This window comes from Coenobita brevimanus, chromosome 28, assembly GCF_032717465.1.
Source record: "Coenobita brevimanus isolate Jiangsu-jjx chromosome 28, ASM3271746v2, whole genome shotgun sequence".
NCBI lineage: Eukaryota > Metazoa > Arthropoda > Malacostraca > Decapoda > Coenobitidae > Coenobita > Coenobita brevimanus.
This window is the reverse complement of record NC_136981.1, coordinates 30,802,711-30,810,936: the sequence shown is the minus strand read 5'-3', so window position 1 is coordinate 30,810,936 and position 8,226 is coordinate 30,802,711. Positions and strand designations below refer to the sequence as shown.

The 8,226-nt window shown below is 43.2% G+C and overlaps 1 pseudogene; it reads left to right on the top strand.

Annotated features, from left to right (window-relative positions):
* The first annotated feature begins 1,522 nt into the window (after positions 1-1,522).
* Positions 1,523-1,641, top strand: LOC145394872 (5S ribosomal RNA; annotated as a pseudogene).
* Positions 1,642-8,226: the final 6,585 nt, after the last annotated feature.

Here is an 8,226-nt window from a genome sequence, read left to right as displayed (position 1 = left end):
CCCCCCTCCCTCCTACATTTCATCCCTCTCGGCCCACTCACCTCTCTCAACTTCTCTCTTCTGATCATTCCCACCATTTTCATTTTCGTGCCTCTCCTCTCCCTCATCTTCGGCATTAACGTGTCTTATTGGAGGGACAAGATAGTGTTTCATGTTAGCCTTCAAATTGCAGGGTCACTGAGAAACTATTGTATTTGCGTTAAAGTTGGAAAGTCATTGACAGACTGGTGTTTGTTCTGAATTTTCAGGAGCACTGCTCAGTTTTCTTGTTTTTGTTCGAATATCAAGTTCCCCAGGAGACTTTCTTGTTTGTGTTGAAATTACAGTATAGCCTCCTAAGAGTCTATAGTTTTCTTTTTTTTTCTAGGTTCCTGATTGGTTAACTACCCGACAGCCTCTCCAAATCGATTACTTGACTTTTTTTCTCTGCTGCTATCGTGAGTTTATTTTAATAATTTTTTGAAAAGATTTTACCTACAGAGAGGTACCAATAACAGTCAGTGCACAGTACTACCCTCTTTGAGATTAAGGAACTGGGAATTAGTCCACTTTAACTCAGAATTTTAAAGACCATATGATTTGCCATCGCGCCAGAAATCAGTCCGTGATCAAGGAAACTCCTCTCGCCTCTTAGGATTCTAACCTGAGCGTTGCACACGGCTACCGTACTGACTCAAAATTTAGACAACCCAACCACCAAACTCGTCAAATAATTAAAATGAACTATGGTGTGCTGTTGCTGATACTGGTTGGGTGAGAGTTACTCTATAACAAACAGCAGCGAAAAAACAGGCTAATTATTCTTGATTAGTAGAGTTACTTTCCTTCAATATCACCGTAACTCCAAGCTCTCACTCCATACATCATGCAGTAAAACTGGTGTGGACTGCACTGTGCTGCGGGTAATGGGAAGCGATTAAGAATATCTGTGACTGGAAGAAATATTGTTCACCCGCGCTTGGTTGAATCTCTTCACTTTGACATTCAGAGCACTGGGCAGAAATCACAATGCGTCAACATCTCTCTCAGACAACTGCAATGCTTTGTTTTAATTAGACAGTCGGATTCCCCTTGTCCGTGCCAGTTCCGAGCCGGTCGCTGAGTGCCAGCCAAAGTGAGTCAGCCCGTGGGGGAGCCGTATCATCATGAACAGAGCATCCCACACCCCACGCAGGGCTACCCCAGAGGGTTTAACCACTGGCGGCATGCACCGGGGGGGCTAGAGGCTCTGGAGGCCCTACGCCACTATTACCTTGGCCCTCCCCACAGCAACCACTACACCCACCTGCACTCACTTTTACACCTTAACACCTTCGCTACCACTGGCCCTTCCTAAACCGAATGAAATCCTCTGGTAGCAGCAAGAATGTAATATAAAGCAGATATCATCGCTGTGAAGGGGTTGGTGGAAATATTATTTTCCTTTTATTTACGAGAGATTCTCTAAACTGGATACAATCACTTGGCATCAGGAATAATAAAATATACTAGACATATAGGAGATTAAGACACAGTGAGTGTGAGCAACGGCCATACCAGGCTAAGTACACCGCTTCCCGTCCGATCAGCGAAGTTAAGCAACGTTGGGTCTGGTTAGTACTTGGATGGGTGACCGCCTGGGAACACCAGATGCTGTTGGCATCCCTACGTGTCAAGTGGGGTTGGTGGAGATTAGTGCCCCTCCCTGTAAAACAATTAACTCTAAGCCCCTGGCCACCTTGTCTGGGATACATGGCGTCTGGCAATGAATGAATGAGTGTGAGCAAATGAATAACGTATATTACCCCTATACACTAGCATTGTTCACCTTTGTTCCAGTGTGCACCCAGTCCTACGGTATAATGCATATACTCTCAACAAGTAACACTTAATAAGATTGCTTACTGTTCTCAGATTTTGAAGAAAGCATTATTTGTTTAAAACCAGAGACAGAGAAGTTCGAAAAATTCTTATGAGTAGCTGTGTGATCAGCCCATGTCTACCAGTACTTTACCACGTATGACCAGCGCTCGTAGTGTAACACCAGCTGCAACCAGTTCGTCTGAGGGTCGAACATTTGACTTTGCCCTGTGACACTGACATTCAACCAATTGCTCTCAGAACTGAATTATTTCATTCATTCCTAACCCTTAACACTTCCACCAACTTTTGTGCAAATTCGATCAGATCTGTCTGCATTGACTCTACCGTGTGACCTTGCCTTTTGACCTAACATCCCTAGTTGTCCATCAGTCTTCCCACCAACTTTAGTGCAAACTGAATAGAAATTGCGTTAGATTTAACCTGCCGCGTCCTAGCAGATTTTTCACCACTACCCCCCCCCCCAAATCCCAGCAGATTTTGGATTTTTTTTTTTTTTTGGCTAAAACCTCCACTTTTTATGAGAAACATCGAAAATTCAGAAAGTGCTCAGTTGAGTTTAGAAATACGGTAGAAATAAGAGTACATTTACCTTGTTTTCGTGCTCTCTCAGGTTAGGCTCGAGAGAAAACGTTTTCTATGGGAGGGGTAGCTATTCCAAACCATTCATAACTGGTTAGATATTTATTTATTTGGTACGAATTTATATGTAGTACAAGAGTATATTGGTTTTCAGACAATAATATAGGTGACATAAGCGTTGTTCACTCACCAAAAACATCAACATATGGCACCTTCTTTTAAGATGTTACCACCTCATCATTTCTGCTTGTTTCTTCCTCTGGCTTATTCATGTCTTTATCCTCCACCTCAAGAATCAATTTCGCCTTGAATTTCGTCATTGGAGAGACTGTGGTGCGACATATCTTTACATGCCAGGTCACTGCTAACAGGTGAGTTGCCGAGAAAATGGCATGCGGGAGGGGAGGGGGGGTCAGGTGGGGCCAGGCATTATGCCTGCCTGGTGTTGGGTAGAGGAAGGTCTCCCACATGTGTCTACCAAAAATCACCCGTGAAACTTGAAAAATGTGCAAATGATGTACCTTGCAATTGCACAACGTATGGATACACCGTCAGGTGTCACCGTGACAAAACGTGGTGACGTATCCATAAGTCGTCGGGACGCCTCGGGTTAAGGTCGAACATGTGACCCTGCCCTGTGACCTTGACCGTAGACCTTTCTCTATGACCTTGACCACTAACTGGTTAGTCTCAAAACTGAATCTCTATCCTTGCCTCACCTAGACATCTTCCACAAAGTTGGTCCTATATGAAAATAAAACTGCTTACCTCGGTCTTGTACGCAACCTTGACCAATGGAAAATATTAGAAAAAAAAAAAGTTAACCTCTTCCCTCATCCACACTTGGTCCACAGCAGAACGAATTTATTTTTAACCACTATTACCACTCACATATATACATATTGAACTTTATCCATGCACTGTGACCTTAGCCTCTTAGTGATTATTCACATAATCGAACCACTTTGTTATTGTACTAAAAACAATAGGTCCACCTCTTGACTCCTCCTCAGCCCTTCCACCAAGTTCGGTTATAATTATTTTGTTTGCACGCACGTACACACACACACACACACACACACACACACACACACACACACACACACACACACACACACACACAGCAAAAACCTAACTCGCTCCCTCTTTGCAGCTGCAGGCTTAATGATATCTATAAAGAGACGTAAATATGTTAAAAGGGACAAGCTTCCTTACTTATCTGCCAGTGCACTATTACCATGAATATCAGGCCAGTCGATACCCTTCTGCCATCGGAATACTTGTCATCAGTGTGCCGCCATCTCCACCGCCACTACCAGCTCCCAATATCCATCCAACCAGCAAGATAAATATTGGCCTTCGTGTACATGCAGCTATATAGGGAGTGGTGGGTCCCTTGATGGTGTGGCCTCCCAAGACCCTATTTACATACATATTAGTGTGTCCATGTCCGTGTTCGTGTATGTGTCAGGGACTGTGTACACGGAGGCTCCACTGTCATTATAGCCCGTTGGGGTAATTGTGCAAAACTGCTGCCGACGCAAAGGGAAGGGAAACAAATATACTCACATTGGCCTTTTTATGAAAAAATCAAACACTCCTATTGATACATTCGTGAAGGCAAGACTCGGAGTTGCCTATAAAATATTTATTTAAGTGTGTGTGTGTGTGTGTGTGTGTGTGTGTGTGTGTGTGTGTGTGTGTGTGTGTGTGTGTGTGTGTGTGTGTGTGTGTGTGTGTGTGTGTGTGTGTGTGTGAGAGAGAGAGAGAGAGAGAGAGAGAGAGAGAGAGAGAGAATGCATAACCCAGTAACAGTATCATCACCATCATCATCATCATGAATATTATTTCCTTCCTCGATAATCACCTCCTTTCGGCTTGAAATCTTGAAAAGGTAATTTCCTAAGCATACACGATAAGATAATTCGCGTAATCCTGGGAATGATTGTGTTTCTATCCCGTGCCTTGTGAGAGGCAAACAGGTAGTGAGAAGGCAGATTATCACGTTCTTCCTCCCTCCATATCCATAATTCCTGGGTTTACCTGCAAAATGAAGTTAAGCATATCATAACCCTCTGCTCCCTTCCCCCCATTCTCCATTACCTGTTTCTGTCCTCGTCCCCTCCTCCAGAATATTTCTTCTCCCCCTCCCATCTCCGTCCCTACTTTGTTTCCCCCCGCCCCTTTCCTTCCCTTCCTTCTCCCTCTGCCCTACACCTCTCACGTAGTTCCTGTTCACTCAGTTCCGTATTCTTTCTCCACCTCCCTGTCCTCATCTTCATTTCTTACCGTTTCCCTTCCCCACCTTTCCCAACCCTGTCTTCCTATCCCAGATTTCTTCCTCTCTCTCTCTCTCTCTCTCTCTCTCTCTCTCTCTCTCTCTCTCTCTCTCTCTCTCTCTCTCTCTCTCTCTCTCTCTCTCTCTCTCATCCTCCCCTTCCTCTCCTTATCCTCTCTCCCAGTCATACCTCTCTACCCCTCCGATCTCCTTCTCTCCCATCCCTATCCCTCTTGCCTCTTCGTCCCTCCGTTTTATCTCAACCTCTCTTCCTCACTGTCTCCCTCCCTTCCCTGTATTTTCTCTCCCCTTCTTCTATCTACTATCTTTCTCTTCCCTCTTTACCTCTCTCTAACTCCTCTACCTTCTTGAGCAATACTTACTCCCTCCACGTCCCATATCTATCTCTCACCGACTCCTTCTCCCCCCCTTCCCCTCTCTGTCTCTCTCTTCCTTTTATGTCTCCCTCCCTCTTCCTCTTTCATCTTCGTATCCCTTCTCTCCTACCTTTCTTTTTTCATCTCTTATCCTCACTTCCGCCATCCCCCCTCCCCCCTGCTATTACCCCCTCTTTCAACCTTCCTGTCCTCTCCCGACGCTCTCTCCCCTGCACCTCTTACCCATATCCTCTCATCCTTTCTCTCTCCGTCGTCCGATCCTCTTTCCCCTCATCCCTTCCCTTGTCCTAGGTTACCTTCTACCCCTCCCTTCCTTTCTTCCATACCATCTCTCCCTTCCCCCAAACTCCCTCTCCCTCTCTCTCTCCCTCCCTCCCTCCACTCCCTATCCCAACCGTCTCTCCTCATCCGCTGATCCGCATCCTCTCCTCCATCCTCCTGTCTCTCCCCCTACACCCTTCCACTACTCCCTTTCTCCTTCCCCCTTCCCTTGCGATCCAGACTCATTGCCGCTGCACGTTTATCTTGTCGCCTCGACAGAAATCCTCTCGCCCCTGACGGAAGTGCCCTCATAACAAGACGAAAACTGGTCTCTCTCTCTCTCTCTCTCTCTCTCTCTCTCTCTCTCTCTCTCTCCAGTGCAAGGAAGTATTTATGCAGCTTTCGAAATTACATCTTCATGATCTTTTTAGTTTAATTTTACCTGAAATTGGATTTTTTAAAATTAAATGCTGAGTTTTAGTAACATAAATGTTATGATGCTGTTCACGAGAACTGCTATGGACAGGATGTACTGCCGTATTCACACTGTGAAACGATTGTTACCCTTCCCATTTTTTTTTTTTTTTACATTTTTGGGGCCTACAGCCTAGACTTTGGCCCAATTTGACCAAAAATTTAATCAGGTGATCAGAAGTTTATAACCCATCATCCATGTAGTTTTATTCATATGCGCACTAATAATCTTCACGTAAAATAGTTAACAGACAGACAGACAGAAAGACAGACAAACAAACAGACAAACCGAGTGAAAACGATACCCGTCCATGAGCCCGTCCTGGGTGGGAAGGGGTAACTAGAGGAGCACTTAGTACGGCGCATGTCTAGTACCGTTCTCTCTCTCTCTCTCTCTCTCTCTCTCTCTCTCTCTCTCTCGCATCGTTCAGCCATTAATTCGCCTGGACTGACTCAAATAATATCGCTCACAATTTCCCACATACCGAGTTTCGTCTATATTCATCGTTTTTATTGCTCATTGCCCGCCAGGTTTTATATGGGTCGCCCTTATAAGAAACCGAATACAATGTAATCCCTCTTTATTCTAGGGTTGGTCTGAAACACCTTATACTTTCTTATATATTTCATAGTGAGAATACTAATTTTAGGAAAAGTGTTATCACGTCATCCTTGTGCCAAAAGAAATGCTCGTATCGTAAAATTGCTTATAATGTGGTAGATAGACAGGCAATCAGGAAGAGAAAAAGGCAGACAGAGGTGAAAAAGTAAATAAGAGGCAGGCTAATACAGTATATTAATGTCCCTAGTGAGTGACGCCACCATTAAATTGCATTAATGAAACTGGGCGGCTCAACTACCTGGTTATTCATACGTCCACCAGTTTCTTCCTTGTCCCACGAAAACAGAAAGGTGGAATGCAAGAGAAGGGTATCTTAAGTCTGCAGCCCACCAGGTTCTCTTTCAGATGATCCTAGTGCCAAAGTTGAAACAACATCCATCCATTATTTTATTATTGTCATTATTGTTAGTAGTAGTATCAGTACTACTACTAGTAGTAATAATAATAGTAGTAGTAGTAGTAGTAGTAGTAAACCTTCCCACATCCCTGTGGGATTTTTTCTCAATATAATAATAATAATAATAATAATAATAATAATAATAATAATAATAATAATTTATTATTATTATTATTATTATTATTATTATTATTAACTACGGTAGTGGCTAATAATAGGGATCGTCCAGGAATTTGCTGATAACTCTAATTGAACAGTCACCTATAAATCATCTTAGAAAGCAAACTTATTCTTCAACACCGTCCAGAGGGTTCCTTTTCAATAGTTTAGGTCAGCCAAGCACTGATAATGTGGAAAAGAAGTGGTATATGAAAGTTTGGTACATTCAAAATTTGCCAGTATTTCATATTATTTTTCATATTATAGTTTCACAGTTCTACAAGAATATCTATTCGGTATTTCGGGATAAAAACTAGCCAGTCGTACTTAATGGGTCACTGTGCGTGTCCATGACCTACAGTATTTTAAAAGACCTAATCGAAAGATGATCATCTACCTTCCGGATACATGGAGTTTCCTCTGCGCCATTGCAAGCACGTGAGAAGCCATTCAAGTACTGAATTGCCGTCAAGTATCAATAATGCATCTCTAGCACCGTGACTATATTAAATTTTATATTGTACTACGTTATTACTAAGTGGAAAACTCTAGCTAGTAGATTTCTTACGCGGACAATGAAGCGCCATCCAGAGTGTCCCCCACAGTATCTCCAAAAATTCTCAATGAGTTTCAGTGAAATTATATGGAAAGGAGGACCATGGACCAAGAAAGAATTGATTAAATCTGGGGGTGGATCCGGATCCGGAACCATCTTAATGGCAATGACATTGGCGGAGGTATGAGCTCTTTGAGAGCTTTCTGGTTGTGGTAAAGTGGTGTTAATGTGTTGATATCCTGGTAACGCTGTAGTGAGCTGGTGATGGTGAAGGTACGCTTCTCTGGTACTTGTAATTGTTTCACAAGATATGTCTGCAAGGAATGGAACTCGGGCTCATTCATCATGTGGTCAAGTTGGTAGGAAGTGCATTCTGAAATTGGTTATGCAGTGTTTGTTAGTATACTAGTAATGATTTCTGTGGGAGCTAATTAGGACATCTATAAAAGAATGAAATTATCGTGTAAAGAACGCACTTGGATTAAGAGCAAAACCTCATGCTTCACTCCTTGTAGAAGGCTGACTTTAGCAAGTGGAAAATATAACCGAGTACAATAACCGAGAATATAAAGTACACTGGTTATTCTGTAGGGGAAGAGCTACGCTTGACTGGGGCGAATTTACTGTGGAGTATGGCTG